Genomic DNA, 15,608 nt, shown 5'->3' with positions numbered 1-15,608 from the left:
AGTTTTTATTGAGGTTTTATATATTTGACTGTCAAAAAAGTAAATAAAAAGATTATAAGCCTTGGATGTGATTAAAACATGTTAGAAAAAGTAGTATGATTCTTGGTTTGAGATGTTCTTTGGAGAATTTAGATGTTATAAGAAGCTAAAGAAAGAAAGTTAGTTGGGTTAAGTGATGTTAAGTTTAAGGGTATTGTTTGAGGTAAAAGTAAGAGATTTAAATGAAATTGGGTAAAATCGAGCTGAAAATGGAAAATAGGTAGGAGTATCGGGACTGGAAGAACAGTACCGATACTATAGGTTTAAATTTGAATAATTACGATGAACAATGCCGATACTGATGCAATTAGTATCGATACTGCTGTGGGTATCGATACCAAAAGAAAGGTATCAATACTATGGATTCCAGAATGCAGAAATCATATCGATACTGAAAGGGAGTATCAGTACCATAGTATAGAAGTATCGATACCATGGTAGGGGTACCGATACTATTGAGCCTGGAAAAGTTAAGATAGGTGGAATTTTGAAAGAAATTGAATATAATAGTACTTTTGAGTTTATTAAAAGTATAAATGTTAGAGAGTATACTAACATTGGTATGTTATGTGTACTTAATGGATGCTTGTGTAGATCATAACCAAGCTCCCTAGTAAAGCAAGAAAAGGGCAAGGATAAAGTTGATGAGTAGTTGGACGTCATTACAACATACTAGGGCGGTATATCAGGTGAGTGCATTCATTGTATTTGTATAAAGGGAGGAAGACTAGCGATGAGTCAACCTTTAATGTTTTGTTTAAATGGATTTTTACAGCATTTTGGAATTTTCATAATGTATATAGAAATGATATATGAATAAGTTTTAGAGTATGAACTGCTCTAAAATGAATGGATGAATGTTAATGTTGTGCATGTTATAGATGTTACCAAAATAAATGTTAAATCTATTAATTGGCATAAAAGGTGTCACTAATGAAAATGCATAACGGTGCATTATCGGCATAAAGGTGCCACTAATGAAAATGCATAACGATGCATTTCGACATAAATGTGTCATAATGAAAATGCATAACGGTGCATTATCGCATAAAAGGTAAACTAATGAAAATGCATAACTGCATATCGGCATAAAGGTGCCACTAATGAAAATGTATAACGGTGCATTATCGGCATAAAAGGTGTCACTAATGAAAATGCATAACGTGCATTATCGGCATAAACGGTCCCCTAATGAAAATGCAAACGGTGCATTATCGGCATAAAAGGTGCCACTCATGGTATTCATAAAAGGTGAATGACCATATCGGCACTTCGGTGCAATACATGTACTTTACATTCTCTTTTAACATACATTGACCAAAATAAAGGATAATTGGAAAATATATAGAAAATAGGTATGATGGGCATAATAAGAGTTTCGAAAACTATATTAAGAAACAATGGTTAAATGAGATGGTTTTTAATGATCCTTATAAAGTATACGATTTAGTTCGTATTTCAAATAGCCGTGATATTTATGCATGAATTACAGTTCCTTTACATTATTATACATCACTAAGTAAATACTTAACGTGTGTTGATTTCACGCGTAGCAGAGTAAGGAGGCACTAGAGAACATCAATCTAAGGTTGCTCATTAGTAACTATAGGACAATCATGTCTTCTTTTGATAATTAGATGGCATGTATATGATTTAAGAAAATGCTTTGTAATGTATTCAAGTTAATACGTAAAGGTTACAATGAATGTTTTTCTTATACTAAAATGTTTTTTGTTTTTATTTACGAAACAAAATTTTTATGCGTTACAATAAGAAAATATTTTTAAAAGTCATGTGACACTTGTGACTTGTGTACGAGAACGTATATGAAAATGGGTGTTACATACTCACTATGTCTATCCCATAATAAATACACTCCATCACAACCATTCTCCATATTACATAGTGATATTTGGGGACCTTCACATGTGGAAAGTATTAGTGGGGGCATTGTTTATATCCTTTATAGATAATCATTCTAGAATCACTGAACTTTTCTTATGAAAGATATGTCAAAAACTAGGGGCACATTCAATTCCTTTTACATTAGGATTCAAACCCAATTAAAAGCTCCAAATTCTAAAATCAAATAATGAGAGTGAATACTTTACAAACACTTGGGTTCATACTTTAAAGAAAAGGGAATTTCAGAAAATAGAGAATTCAATTAATTCTTTTCATAAAATACCTATATTCTAGTATCATCTAATCACTCCATTATTTGAGTGTCCATGGGCTGCGTTGTTTGATCTAGTATTCATTGCTGCCACAGTTTGAAAGATACTTGTAAGGTTGTTTCCAAAGAATACACAATTGCATATAACTCTGGGAGAGTTAAAATCTTCTCTTTCTCAATTTCCGTATTACGATCGGTTCGTGACATTCTGAACTCACAATAAAAAGAAAAACAAAACAAAAACCTTACTATTAATCTCCAAGGAAATAATATGCTTTAATAGGCTAGTTAGCCGATCTTTTACGTCTTTAAAACTGTCTTTCCACGATCCTCGACCGCACTTCAATGATGAATAACCCTATCAATGAACCTTAAAGCACTGAGAGTCCAAATAAAAACTTAACACCAAGTGAATTTAGATGCAATGAGAAAAGAATTTTGCAACTTTTATATTCCTACTAACACAGGATCAAAGAGTGTTAGGAAATGTGTTGGAATCAATAAAAAGGTAAAACAAATGAATTCTAAGGCTAAGAGTGAAAGAAAAGGTAGATTATCCCATAACTTGAAAATTTGTAGAGAAACTTTACGATCTTCGTTGAGGTGTTCCCTAAGTACAAAAATTCTGATATTTTGTGTGTAGCATCCTTGATTATGTAGATGTGAACTAGAAGTTTTGGGCTCAAAATTTCTTCAATTGCCTTGTCAATTTTTCTCTTTTTTGTTGATTCTTTTTTTTTTCTTTTTTTGAGCAAGAATGTAACCTAATATTACCCGTAGACGTCACTTGAGAAGAAAGAATAAGAAAATAAATAAAATAATTAAAATAACCCAAACCAATTTTTACGTTAATTTGAACAATAAGGCACCAAGAAACACAAAAAGGCACTTCAAGAAGCCACCAAGAACACCCAAATCTGATACTAAATGATACGAAAGCGAAGTCAAATAATATATAACAATGTAAGAAGATAGGATCAAGTTAGAATAAAGAACAAAACGATTCATTGGAAAAATATAGAAAGGTGATGAAGAAAAAACGATTGAAGATGAAGATGGTGTGGCGATGATATTGGTTTCGTCCTAGGAACCCTCTTGAACGCGATTGTTCAAGCAAACTCCGTCAAGGATCTAATCAAAACCTCCAAGAACGTACTCTTGGCACCCAAAGTGTGAAGATGAAATTCACCACGAAACTAAGAAGAGAACGTGTTAAAGAACAGCTTCGAAGGCAAAAGTAAAAGCACTTGAAAAAATATACTCAAAAGCATATGTATTCAAGAAAGAAATTATTCAAGTCGTGCTTTACATGAGAAGAGACTGACTCCTTTTATAGTCTAAATGAGACACCAAAATACCATAAAAAGATAGCTAATTAAACCCTAAAAATCAATACATGAATAGCTAATTAAAAGGGATGTGCAAATATTTTGGAATGTCTACTTTTTAGTACATGGAAAGATAAAAGATGAATTCCTAAAAAATCACACATAAAGCATAATATATCAGCTTTTAATTATTTAATATAAAGTCTAATGGGGCCTTAGATATGATTTAGGCTTGTAGGGGTATTTGGGCCAGCAACTTGGCATTTTGTGATCCCAGTGTTCTTGAAGACTTGAAGACGTAGGCTTTCTTCATAAACTTCTTGATTCGTCATGAAGGCTTGCAAACCCTTACTTAAAAAATCCTGAGTCGTTGATTTCAATTTGTCTTTGAATTTCTTTGACAATGTCTCGTAATGGTCCAGGTGGAAAAGTAAGTTCATCAAGTGTATGAGCCTTAGTGCATGTATCATCCAGGTTGTGTCAAAGATGAGCTTTACGAGATTCATGTCCTGCATACAACACTTTCTTTGACGAATGAGTATTAGTGAGCGCATGTAATCTTTGAATTGGACTCAACGCTTGTAGTCAATAAGATGTCTCGACCGAATGAGGACTTGTCCACATTGGGTTATCATCTTTGAGAAGCTCGTAGGATTTTGGATGCTAATTTAAATTACAAAGATGTTTTGTTCCTAGTGTTTATAATATTGTGACACATACTTTGGTTAAGTGGACTCTCCGTTCTGGAAATATCATGTATTTTGACTTGATTTGTCTCGAGATTATTATGTCTGTTGTATCAATGATTCTTCTCCTAGTAATAAGTGGTCCTAGGACACTCTTTTCTTTAGAAGAGGTTTTTAATCACACTCGTTTTTTTTAAACTATTAACATTTGATTGATTGATTAATTAATTAATTCATCTTTAATTTATAATTCATAGTATCTCAATTCATTAAATAAATTTAAGCAGTGCTATAGTCAACTACTACTACTTGGGCCTTTAGAATTGGAGAGCTGTAAACGAAGTCAACAACAAATATTATTGTTATACGTGGCGCGAGGAAAAAGAAGGGATATTGGAATCGAAATTGGTCGCCAAAGAGAAGAAAAGAATAAGCATTGAAGGAAGAATGGGACGGTGGAATGAGTCTCCGGTGGCGATAGCCGTTACTTCAGCGGTGATGGCGTTGGGCCTCTTTCAATCTCAGCCACAGCATCAAGGCCCTGCAAGACCTTCCTCGTCTCCTCCTATTCCATCTCTTTACATAACCCTAACGACCCTTCCACGCTGTCTCCTCCCGATTCGTCGACGTCTTCACTGAATTCGCCCAATCGAATACCTTACCCATACCCGCCGATCCTAAACCCTCCAATGTTTTCAGCTCTCCGTGATCGCAGCAGGGACATTCTCAGCGTGGTCGCCGCTCCTCCTCGGTGTCGGCTGCGGTGCTCTTACTGCCGCCACTATCTACTTGGTCTGGATGATCTTCACGGGCCGTCGCGAGTACCTTGAGGATTACGAGTCCGACGAAGAATTTAGTTCTAAAAAGAATGGGTATGTTAACATTCCTCCGAATCCTGCCGTCAACGTTAAGGAAGAAGCTCTTTGTAAAAAAGTGGCATAGTTGTTATTAATAATAGAATAAATTCTGGGATTGATTTTTCAGTATTTCGGCCATCTCATGTCTATGTCTATGCATTTTATATATAATCAAGTACTGCCACTGTTATTGTATTACTTTGGATGCTATTTACTGCGTGCTTTGTTCTAATGTGCTTTAATTTCCAATCGGTGCATTTTCTTTGTTTCTCTTAAAAGAAAAGTAAAATGAAAATGCCATTTACTGCCTTAGAAACGGAATGATGTGGTGGCCGATGCATCCCTTTTTTGGTGTATCTATGGAAGGAAAAAATAGTAATTGTGTCAAGGTTATTATAATGTTTTGTTTTGGGGCAATTATTTACTGGCTTTCTATGCGATATTGATCAAAATGCCCTCATACAGCTTTTAAGCTTATTGGAATCGCATTTGTTTGATTGTGTGATGGTCGATGAGAATAAGTTTGGCTTATGGCTGTTGGCGGTTCTCTCCTTCTGGTTTGGGTAGAGAGTCGCGCCTGGCAAGAGGTCGCTGTTAACCGATGTAGAGCAGAGGAGGGGGTGTGTGTGTGTGTCGTCCATAGGAAGATCGTTGGGGTCGTAGGGAGTCAGCCCCCTTTCCAATCTCAGTTGGGGATACTTACAATGGTCTTCAGTGTATGTGTGTTAACCACAGTGTTAGGATAGTTGTTTGTAGGTTGATTAGGTTATTATGAGCTAGTAGTCATACTTGGATTTTGTACCGATAGGTCACTTAGACCTATCAGAGATCTTGTCTGAAGGTCTTGTTGGCACACTATAACTGAATTAAAGGTTATTGAGGATTCCGGTGAAAGGATATATCTCCATGAGGTGTAAATTAAATGGTTTCCCTTTTTGTTCTGTGATTATGTGAACCTATGACTGTTACTTCTTGGATGCTAACCTTATGATGTTCATGCGTTATACCAATGATTTGTTGCATCAATCATAACTGTCATATGCACTTCTGCCAAATTATCTGGTTTATCAATCATCTTAAGCAGTGCTAGAACCCTCTGTTTTAAACATTTTCCCGCTTTCTCATCGAGAGTAGAATCCAAAAGCTCAGTGAATGGTAATTGTGTTTTTTTCACAGACCTTAAGTTCAGTTGTAAATCAGCTATGAAGTATGTGATATTATGGTAATCTTCATAAGGCTTGGTTTTATTTGGCAATTGATTCAATGCCTCGCTTTCTTGGCTTAATCTACCTGGGACTTACCTTTCTGATCGAAGAACACGACTTTTCTGATGGGAAACAGTTTTTTTCCCCCCTTTATTATTATTGGAGTTATACTAAAGAAAGGATGTTTAGGTTTGAGGCTTAGTTAGCATTTAAGTAAATAATTGGGTCAATATCTTAGTATTTATGTTTATATACTATTTAGGTATGAGGCTTAGTTAGCATTTAAGTAAAAACGCCATAAAAACTTTGCTCACTCTTTGTATCACTCAACTTTTTTTTTCATCACTTTTAATTTTGTCAATAGTAGTATTGAACTTTAGGTTTACATTCAATTATATATTTTATTGTTAAATCAATAATGAGATGATGATATAGCTTACTGATGTTGCTGCCACACTAAAATGATGTATGTCGTTTTGGTGCGGCTGTTTCAATACTAAAAACAAATCAAACGATCAGATTAAAGTATTTGTTATCCATAAACATAGTAAAACAGATGCATAAATAACAAACATATGTAAAACTCTACCTACTTAAACTATGTCTAATTTTATATATTAAGTCTTTCCCGTGGATAACAATATAACTGGAAGAAAACTAAAATGTGTATAGGTATATCGATGTTTAAAAACATATACTCAAATATCTGAAGCAATGTTTGCATAAAGTTAAAACTTCGATATTAAGTTATATTTTGGTAAATCATTGATATAAATTTAGTTTTCTATTAAATATTTTAATAAAAATATTAGTAGATTTGATATAGCTTTATGAATCTTAATATATGATTAAATATTTTTTATTAAAATATGATTAAATATTTTGGCGAAGTTTAAAATACTTTGCTTTAGGGTTAGAATATTAGCCATTTCATGATTTGGTAAAGCGCTAGAAATTAACGGTTAAAACCTACCAAAAAGTTCATATTAGCCATTTCGTGAAAATTATTTTGCTCTTGTACGTTTGAAAAGTTTGTAATTTGGTCCAAAATGTTAAAATTATCGGTAATTGATTTAAATATTTAGTTTGAATAGGTTCCACTTAATTTTAAACAGGTGTAAATTAATATTTCTAAAAAATATTTTCAAGTATGAATTTTTACATAAAATTTTCATAAACTTATATAATCTAAATACAAATTAATTTCTATTCTATTTTCAAACTCTGTTATCTTCACTTACAATAATATTACAAGTCAACGCATAAAATTAAGATGTTTAATGTTAAAAATGTACACTGAATTTAGGGGGGGAATAGATTTGAAGTGAGAACAGCGGTTTAATTAAAAACGCAAAAGGTAACTCTTGCCCCTGTAGTAGACTCAATTTATCACTTCCGTCCCTATCGTATTTCGCATCAATTTAACACTCGAAGTTGCTCAATTGCATTATTCTATAACGCTACCCTAACTTAAAATCTTAAATTATAATCCCTAACCCCTAAGCTATAACCCTATTACCTCTAAACACTAACTTAAGGTTTATAATTTAGGGTTTTAAGTTAGGGAATGGTAGGTCTACTACATGGGCAAAGGTGACCCAGTTAATTAAAAAAGATGATGCAATAATTATAAAAATAATTAAAATCTCATTAAAATTAAATTTAAAAATATATATAATTTTATGTTACTTTAAAAAAATTAATCACAATTGAATATGTTTCATGTACCGAAGAAAACTATCAACACAACTATAAATCACTTTCAAAATGTATATAAATCAAATTACTCTCTTTTTAAGAGGAATTAAATTGCTTGATTTCAAAATTATCAAGAACTTAAAAGATGTTAAGAATCAAAATATTTAAGTCAACTAAGTATAATTTAAAAGTTTGGGCCAAAATATTTACTATTGGAACGTACATATATCACTAAAGAATATCAAGTTGGAATATTTCGTTAGGTGATAAATGATTGCAGCGACAGTTAAGCCCTTGCTCCGCATCATGTTAAGGTTCGTTTATTTACTGAATATAAAAATTATTTTTTAGAATAAGATTATTAAAATGTAATATTAGTATAAAAATATTTTATTATATTGTTTGATTTATTTAACAGGAATATAAGATTATGATGTTTGGTTGAATAAATATAATATTATTTTAATATATATTTTACTAAATTATTCTTGTGATATATTTTTTTTCTAAAAAGTTAAATTTTAATATTAAATTATAAAATATTTGAAAATTCAAAAAATATTTTAATTGTTACACTATCTAACTTTTGAAAAAAAATATAATTAATATAATTAGTATATTAAACTTATATTTTTAAATAATTATAATAGGTATCATATTGATTTATATAAAATATAATATAATATAAAAAATAATAATATTATGGTCTCGAGTTAATAAATATATTATTTTTCAATGTTTAAGATTCATTTTTTAATAATTCAAAGTTATACATTATTTTAAATAATTACATTTTTACAATAATATCATTTTCGTCTCATACAATTACAAATAATTAATATGTTGATTATTAAAAATATAAAATAATTTTAACTACTGAAATTTATTAAATATTTTACTAAATTAAACTCTTTGTATATTATTAAAATGTTTATAATTTTGAGCAGAGCACAAAAAATAATAATTAAGAATGATCATTTTTAATTTATTAATTTAATGAAATTTGTCTAAAATGATGAAAATTGTATAATACCAAAAAATCTCAAGTAATTATATTCTCATAATTTTAACCAAAAAATGTTACTATCGAGAAAAAATTATTATATAATAATCTTTGTAGTGAATCAAACGTGGGAATACAATACCATAAAAGATTATTCCCCTTAAAAATAATCTTTTCGCAAACGGGCGAGAAGGTAAATTTATGTATTTTGTGATTTTATCTCCTTGCATACCATTATTACCGAAGTTGGAGTATTTTGTTAGGTGATAAATGACAGCAGATGAAGATGAGTGATTAATGCTTTAGCCCTCTAATCAGATGAGACGTTCATGAACCAAGCAACAGTCATCAACTTAGAGATGGATGATTTTGGACAATGGATCTTTACGCCTATTTATGAAAGAATTCTCAACAAAAACTCTTCAAACAAGCTGGATATATTAAACCTCACACAGTCACCCCAACTTCCGCATAACTTTAGAGTAATGTGTTTAAATGCAAGATCCCACAGTGAGATGATGTTGATTTTAAACTGTCATTTGTGGGGCTCCATATTCACCTTGTCAGTAACCACCTTCCTGTTGTTCAATACATTGATGAGGAGATCACTGGCTTGACGGGCGGACGGCCGCTCCTGCGCGACCGTTCTCGTGCACTGCAGTGCTATTTCAAGCACCTGATATGCTGCAGACTCCTCGCAAGGTAAGAGCGGTTTCAATGTAGGATCTATCAGCTCCCCACGATCAGAACCTTGCGTTTGGATACGCATCTCCACCCATCTCACCATGTCCATATCTACACCGAAAAAGCTGTCAGTTGGCATTTCCCGCTTACAATCTCCATTAGCACGATTCCCATACTGTAAACGTCGGTCTTCTCGGTTGCTTTGAGCGTATAAGCGTACTCTGCGAACAGGAACGAGACTTTTTGAGCTTTAAACCATGTATAAAAAATATTGAAGATGTTAACTTGGTACTTACCTGGTGCAATATAACCATAAGACCCTGCAAACAATGAGTTCGATTCTATGTCGGAGATGGAGTCATAATTCTCCACAACTGATTTTGCTAGCCCAAAATCCCCCAAATGCGCTTCCATGTTAGAATCTAGCAACACATTGCTCGATTTGATGTCCCTGTGAACAATCTTCGGCACACAGTCGTGATGGAGGTACTCCACTCCTTGGGCTAATCCGACGGCAATCCTTATCCTAGCCTCCCAATCAAGGCTCTTCTTGATATTTACCGGCTGCTTATGCAGCCAATCCCACACACTTCCATTCTCCATGTACTCGTAGATCAGGAGATTGAAGCCAGCTACTCTGTTTATACAATACCCCATCAACTTCACCAAATGTCTGTGCCTTATCCTCCCAAGTGTCCTGATCTCTCTTGTGAAACTTCTGTTCAGTAGAAGATCTTCCTTCCACAGAATCTTTTTGACGGCCACGGTTTCTCCTGTTCGAAATTCCCCTTTGTAGACCGTTCCAGACCCTCCGGAGCCAATGACGAACTTGTCGCTTAGATTTTTCGTGGCATGCACGATGTCTTCCCCATTTGTAGTCTTGCTTATTAGCCCCGTGATGGAAGAGTAGCCTTCTCCTTGCTTGGGAAGAACTGGAAGAAGAGTAGGTGCATTTCACTTCATTGCCTCTCTTGAATATTCTCCTTTGTTTCAAGAAGATGGTTACTACCAGCAACGCAATTGCCGCTAAAGTAGAAATCGCTGATACTACCACCAGGATGTTTCACTTAGTGATCGCTGCTTGCCGGATCCAAGGTTGTCACAACCATCAAGAGGGCTTCCACAAAGATCTAAGTTCCCTTCAAATGCTTCGGCTGGCCAGTGCGACAATCGTTTGCTTAATTTGCCTAGGAGATTATTGTGGGAGAGATTAAGCTTCCCCAAGCTGCTCATGTCACCTATTTGAGGAGGGACTTCTCCTATGAGTTGATTGTGAGAAAGATCAAGGGCTTCAAGCTTGGATAGCATTCCGATAAAAGGTGGGATATTTCCGGTGAGGTCGTTGCAACTGAGGTCTAGAATGCTTTGGAGATTCTTTAGTTGCCCAAGCTCAGTTGGTATATCACCATTGAAGCCATTCCTTGAGAGCTGCAGCTCATATAGATTGCTTAGCTTGCCTATGGTTTTAGGAATGGGACCAGAAAGTTGGTTTCCATTGAGGTTGAGTATATTAAGAGACGACAAATCACCGATTTCACCAGGGAGAGTTCCATTGATCGAGTTGCCGTCAAGGTGCAGTACCAGAAGCTTGGAAGAATTGAAAAGCTGTCGAGGAAGAGCCCCGAAAAAATGATTGGAAGAGAGCCGAAGCTCTCCAAGTTGAGACAAATCACCCAGCCATGGCGGTACCGGTCCAGAAAGCGAGTTGTCGTTTAAATCAACATGACTCAACTTCCTGCACGACTTGAGCTCATCTGGTATAGGTCCAGTGAGCAAATTACCCGAGAGGTCTAGCAGCGACAGTTCATAAATCATGCCCAACGATACCGGGATTCTTCCAGTGAATCTGTTTTTCCCTAATCTTAGTCTATCTAGAGTAGGCGAATTCCCAAGCTCCTCAGGAATTTCACCATCAAATGCATTGTTTGTTACATCAAATGAAAGGAAAGAACGTGAACCACATAATGGAGCAATGCTCCCATTCATTTTGTTCTTGGAGAGATTTATTCTTGTCAGGTTGGCTAAATTGATCAACGAGGCAGGGAGATTACCTTCAAGTGAATTGTTGTAAAGCATGAGCTGCTCCAGGGCTCGAAGGAACCCGAAACTAGTGGGAATGCCACCAGATAGTTGATTGTCCGCAATGTCCAGGATAGTAAGTTGATGGCAGTAACCCAATGTGACTGGAATTTCACCCACAAGCTCATTCTGCCTCAGATGAAGCAGCTGCAGCTCCTTCAGCCTGCCAAAAGTAACCGGGATCTCTCCGGTAAAACGATTGCCAAACAAGTCCACCATTTTCAAGCTCGAACAATTACCGATCTCACAAGGGATGTGCCCACTCAATCGATTTTCGTACAGATACAAGATTTCAAGTGCATCCAGCATTCCTATTTCTCCAGGAAGTTTGCCCTCTAAATTGTTGTGAAACAGAGCAAGTGTCTGCAAGTTGCTGAGGTTTGCTATGGATGGCGAAATCGAACCGACCAGGCTGTTGTTGTGGAGATAGAGATCGGTCAGTTGATGCAGCTCATACAGCTCAACTGGTATCGATCCATTCAGCGTGTTGTTGGACAAATCAAGCTGCTTCAAAGATGAACAATCTCTCAATTCCACTGGGATTTCACCGAAAAGATGAACGTCCGAAAGGATCAAATGCTCCAAATGGCTGGTGTTGGAACATATATTTCTTGGAATTGTACCCGAAAGATTGTTGTTTGATAGAACCAAGTAAACCATCCGACTCAACTGGCCTAGTTCTTCGGGAATGCTTCCTGTGAGCCTGTTTAACGACAAATCAAGAGTCTGAAGATTGCCCAAGTTCGCTAATGACTTCGGTATTGCACCCTCGAGATAGTTCCCCATTAAACTGAGATAACCGAGTTGGCTCAATTCACCGAGCTGGCTTGGTATATACCTGAAAGAGAGTTGTTTATGAGATTGAGAGTTTGAAGGTTATTGAGACGACCCAGTTCATCTGGGATGGATCCATTAAGATTGTTGAAAGCTGCAGTGAATACGTTGAGGCTTGAACAGTTCCCAAGCTGACGTGGGATAGGGCCATTGAGTTGGTTATCCTGTAGAATCAAATCCTCAAGTCCGGCGAGTTGACCCAGCTCGGGGGAAGTGAGCCTGTGAGACGGCATGAAGCCAAGCCGAGGGTGACCAGGTTGACAAGTTCTCCAAATGTGGAAGGAATGGGGCCAGTAAGCTCATTGTCACCAACTCGCATGACTCGGAGACTGGTGATTGTACCCAGCTGAGGTGGGATGGGTCCAGAGAGCATGTTTGAATACAGAAGCAAAGATTCCAGAGAGGAAAGGTTAGAGAGGGTGGTTGGGATGGGGCCCGTAAGGCGGTTAGACGAAAGATCAAGGTGGCGTAGCTTTTGCAACCCACCGAGCGAGGCTGACATCGAGCCACCGAGTGAGAACCCGGAAAGGTTCAAACTCACAACATGGACTGAGTTGGCGGAGGAGCTAAAGCCACAAGTGACACCAGTCCAACCACAGAAATTAACGGAGTCGCCATGGGAGGACCAGTCACGCAGAACATTCTGAGGGTCTTCAATAAACGAACTCTTAATCTCCAGCAGAAGCGACAACTCTTGGTTTTGACAGAGAACAGAAGCCGAAAACAGAAGAGTGAGTAGGAAGAAGAAACCCTTTTTCATGGCGTCCATCTCTGGGAGAAACAGGGCATTGCATGAATATTTATTCCGTGGACATGGCGAAGGATCATTAAACGAACCCGCGTTGGAAGTTGGTAATGGTTTGCCTTAAAAAGGGTGAAAACTTTAAAAAGGAGTGGTGCGATAATCAGAGAAGAGATAGAGGGAGCGTTGGGGTGTGTCAGTAGGGTGCCATAAATGAGTTGCCTGTATTCGGAACAAAGAAGCAGCTTGGTGGAGATTGAGGTTTGGTTCTAACTGTACTATTGTCCACAGGTGTGCTTAGGGTCAGCGTTGGATCGAATAATCGACTCTAGTCCGGTTAAAAAAATTTTAAGTTATTCGAATCGATGAATCTTAATTTATAACTCAGACTTGATTTAAAAAATTCGAATCAAGTCGAATTTATAAAATTTGAGTCCAGTCGATCTTTCGAATACACTGATTACTAAAAAATTCGAGTCGAGTTAAAAAATATCTTTCGAATCAAGCCGAATTTAAAAAATATATTTACAAAGTTCAAAAACTTAACTTAAACTTGAAAATTAAATCTACTGATTACTAAAAATTTCGAGTTATTCAAGTTACTCAAGTTGTATTTTACCATTAAATTTGAACTTAAAATTTTTTCGAGTAGAGAAAAATTTAATTTTTTAAATCGCACCCATAGGTGTGCTCGTAGAATGAATTAATTTAATTATTATTTCTTATTTTCTGAATTAGTTAGGTCAAATCCAGTCAGGGCAATGAGTTGGTATTGTGGGGAAGGTGGCTCTGTTTTGTTATCAACTTTGAATAGTGTGTTAGCTCACGACGACTTCAATTAAAAACCTCTTTTATATACCGTGTAAAGTATAAATGATATTTGATTATTAGTCTTTAGTGGTTGAGATATCGATTATTAAAAAGTGATCCTTATTATAATATTGTTATGTTGAGTTTTTTGTTTTAAAAATTATAAATATTACTCGATTATTTTATATTCAAAACTCATTAATTTTTGTTAAAATTGGGTGGTAACTTGAATTGGACATTTGCCTATTGAATGAAATATGATAAACTCTAGTTTTAAAATCTTAAATAACTATCATATTTCAGTCAGTATCTTAACATTCATGCTCAAACGACTATCAATTTTTTAACAAATGACGATTTAATAACATATGAACTATTGAGTGATCATTTTGTAACTTTTAATAGTTGATAGAAACAACAAAACAATATCATATAGTCAAAGGATCATTTTATAACTTTTAATACTCAATAAACTCTATAAAGCAATTTTTTATAGTCGGGTGTGTATATATATATATATAAAGAATCAATAATAGATACAAAATTTTATGTTAAGAGATGGATTTTAAAATTTTAAGGAATAAATTTATAAAAATTAAAAATAAATTATTAATTAAAAAATATAAAAATTATATGCTAATATTTTAAAATTTTAAAATTTTTAGAGAATCATTCGAAAAAGAAAAAAGAAATTTTAAAAAGTTAGCTGCTCGAAGTCAAAGTTAGGGAATGGAGTCCCCGCCTCAAGTTACGTACTGTACAATATTCTTCACATGACATACGATAATATTCTCCCCCTTTTCCCCCCAAAACCCAAAACTCAAAACCCAAAACCCACGTAATTATCTACAACGTAACCTTGCTGCAACTATTCCCATTAATAATTACGCTCGTTTCATATAAGAATAATATCTCCTATGCCTAATTGTTTATACGTAGAAGAAAACAACTAATAGGACGCTTTGTTTTCTGTTTTCTTTAATTACTCTAATAACTTATCTTAATCATATTAATGTTAATATTAATATTGGGTTGAGCCACCAAAACCCTCCTCTTTTTGTGGCACTTCGATTCCTTTCTTCATTGGTAGCCTACTCCAATCGAACCTTACCTCATTCCAAATTCCTTAATTATTTTCTGTTCTGCCCGTGTAATATAATCCCACAATTACATTGGATTTATATGTAATTATTTGGTATATAAGTGATGAAATTAAGCACAGTTAAAATATTTTACCTCTACTTAATTGATATTAAAAATAACAAATAATTATTCTTATATTTCTTATAAATCTTCTCTGCAAGATTGATTTTCGTATCTCAAAATTTTTTAGATAATTCTTTGGTAGTTAAAATCCTGAAAAGGAAAAAAAACCATCTTTAGACATAAAGACTTCTTTGCATCTCTATAAAAGTTGCAACCTCTTGACATGACTTTTGTCAAGTTCACATGATATGTTGAGCTAAA

General features: G+C 34.8%; 1 pseudogene; it reads right to left on the bottom strand.

The window, feature by feature from the left end:
• Positions 1–9,527: 9,527 nt before the first annotated feature.
• Positions 9,528–13,358, bottom strand: LOC120187116 (annotated as a pseudogene).
• Positions 13,359–15,608: the final 2,250 nt, after the last annotated feature.

Source organism: Hibiscus syriacus, unplaced genomic scaffold (genome assembly GCF_006381635.1).
Source record: "Hibiscus syriacus cultivar Baekdansim isolate YM2019G1 unplaced genomic scaffold, ASM638163v2 tig00004035_pilon, whole genome shotgun sequence".
Lineage (NCBI taxonomy): Eukaryota > Viridiplantae > Streptophyta > Magnoliopsida > Malvales > Malvaceae > Hibiscus > Hibiscus syriacus.
Note: the sequence above shows the minus strand (reverse complement) of the source record. Positions and strands in the feature narration are given on the sequence as shown.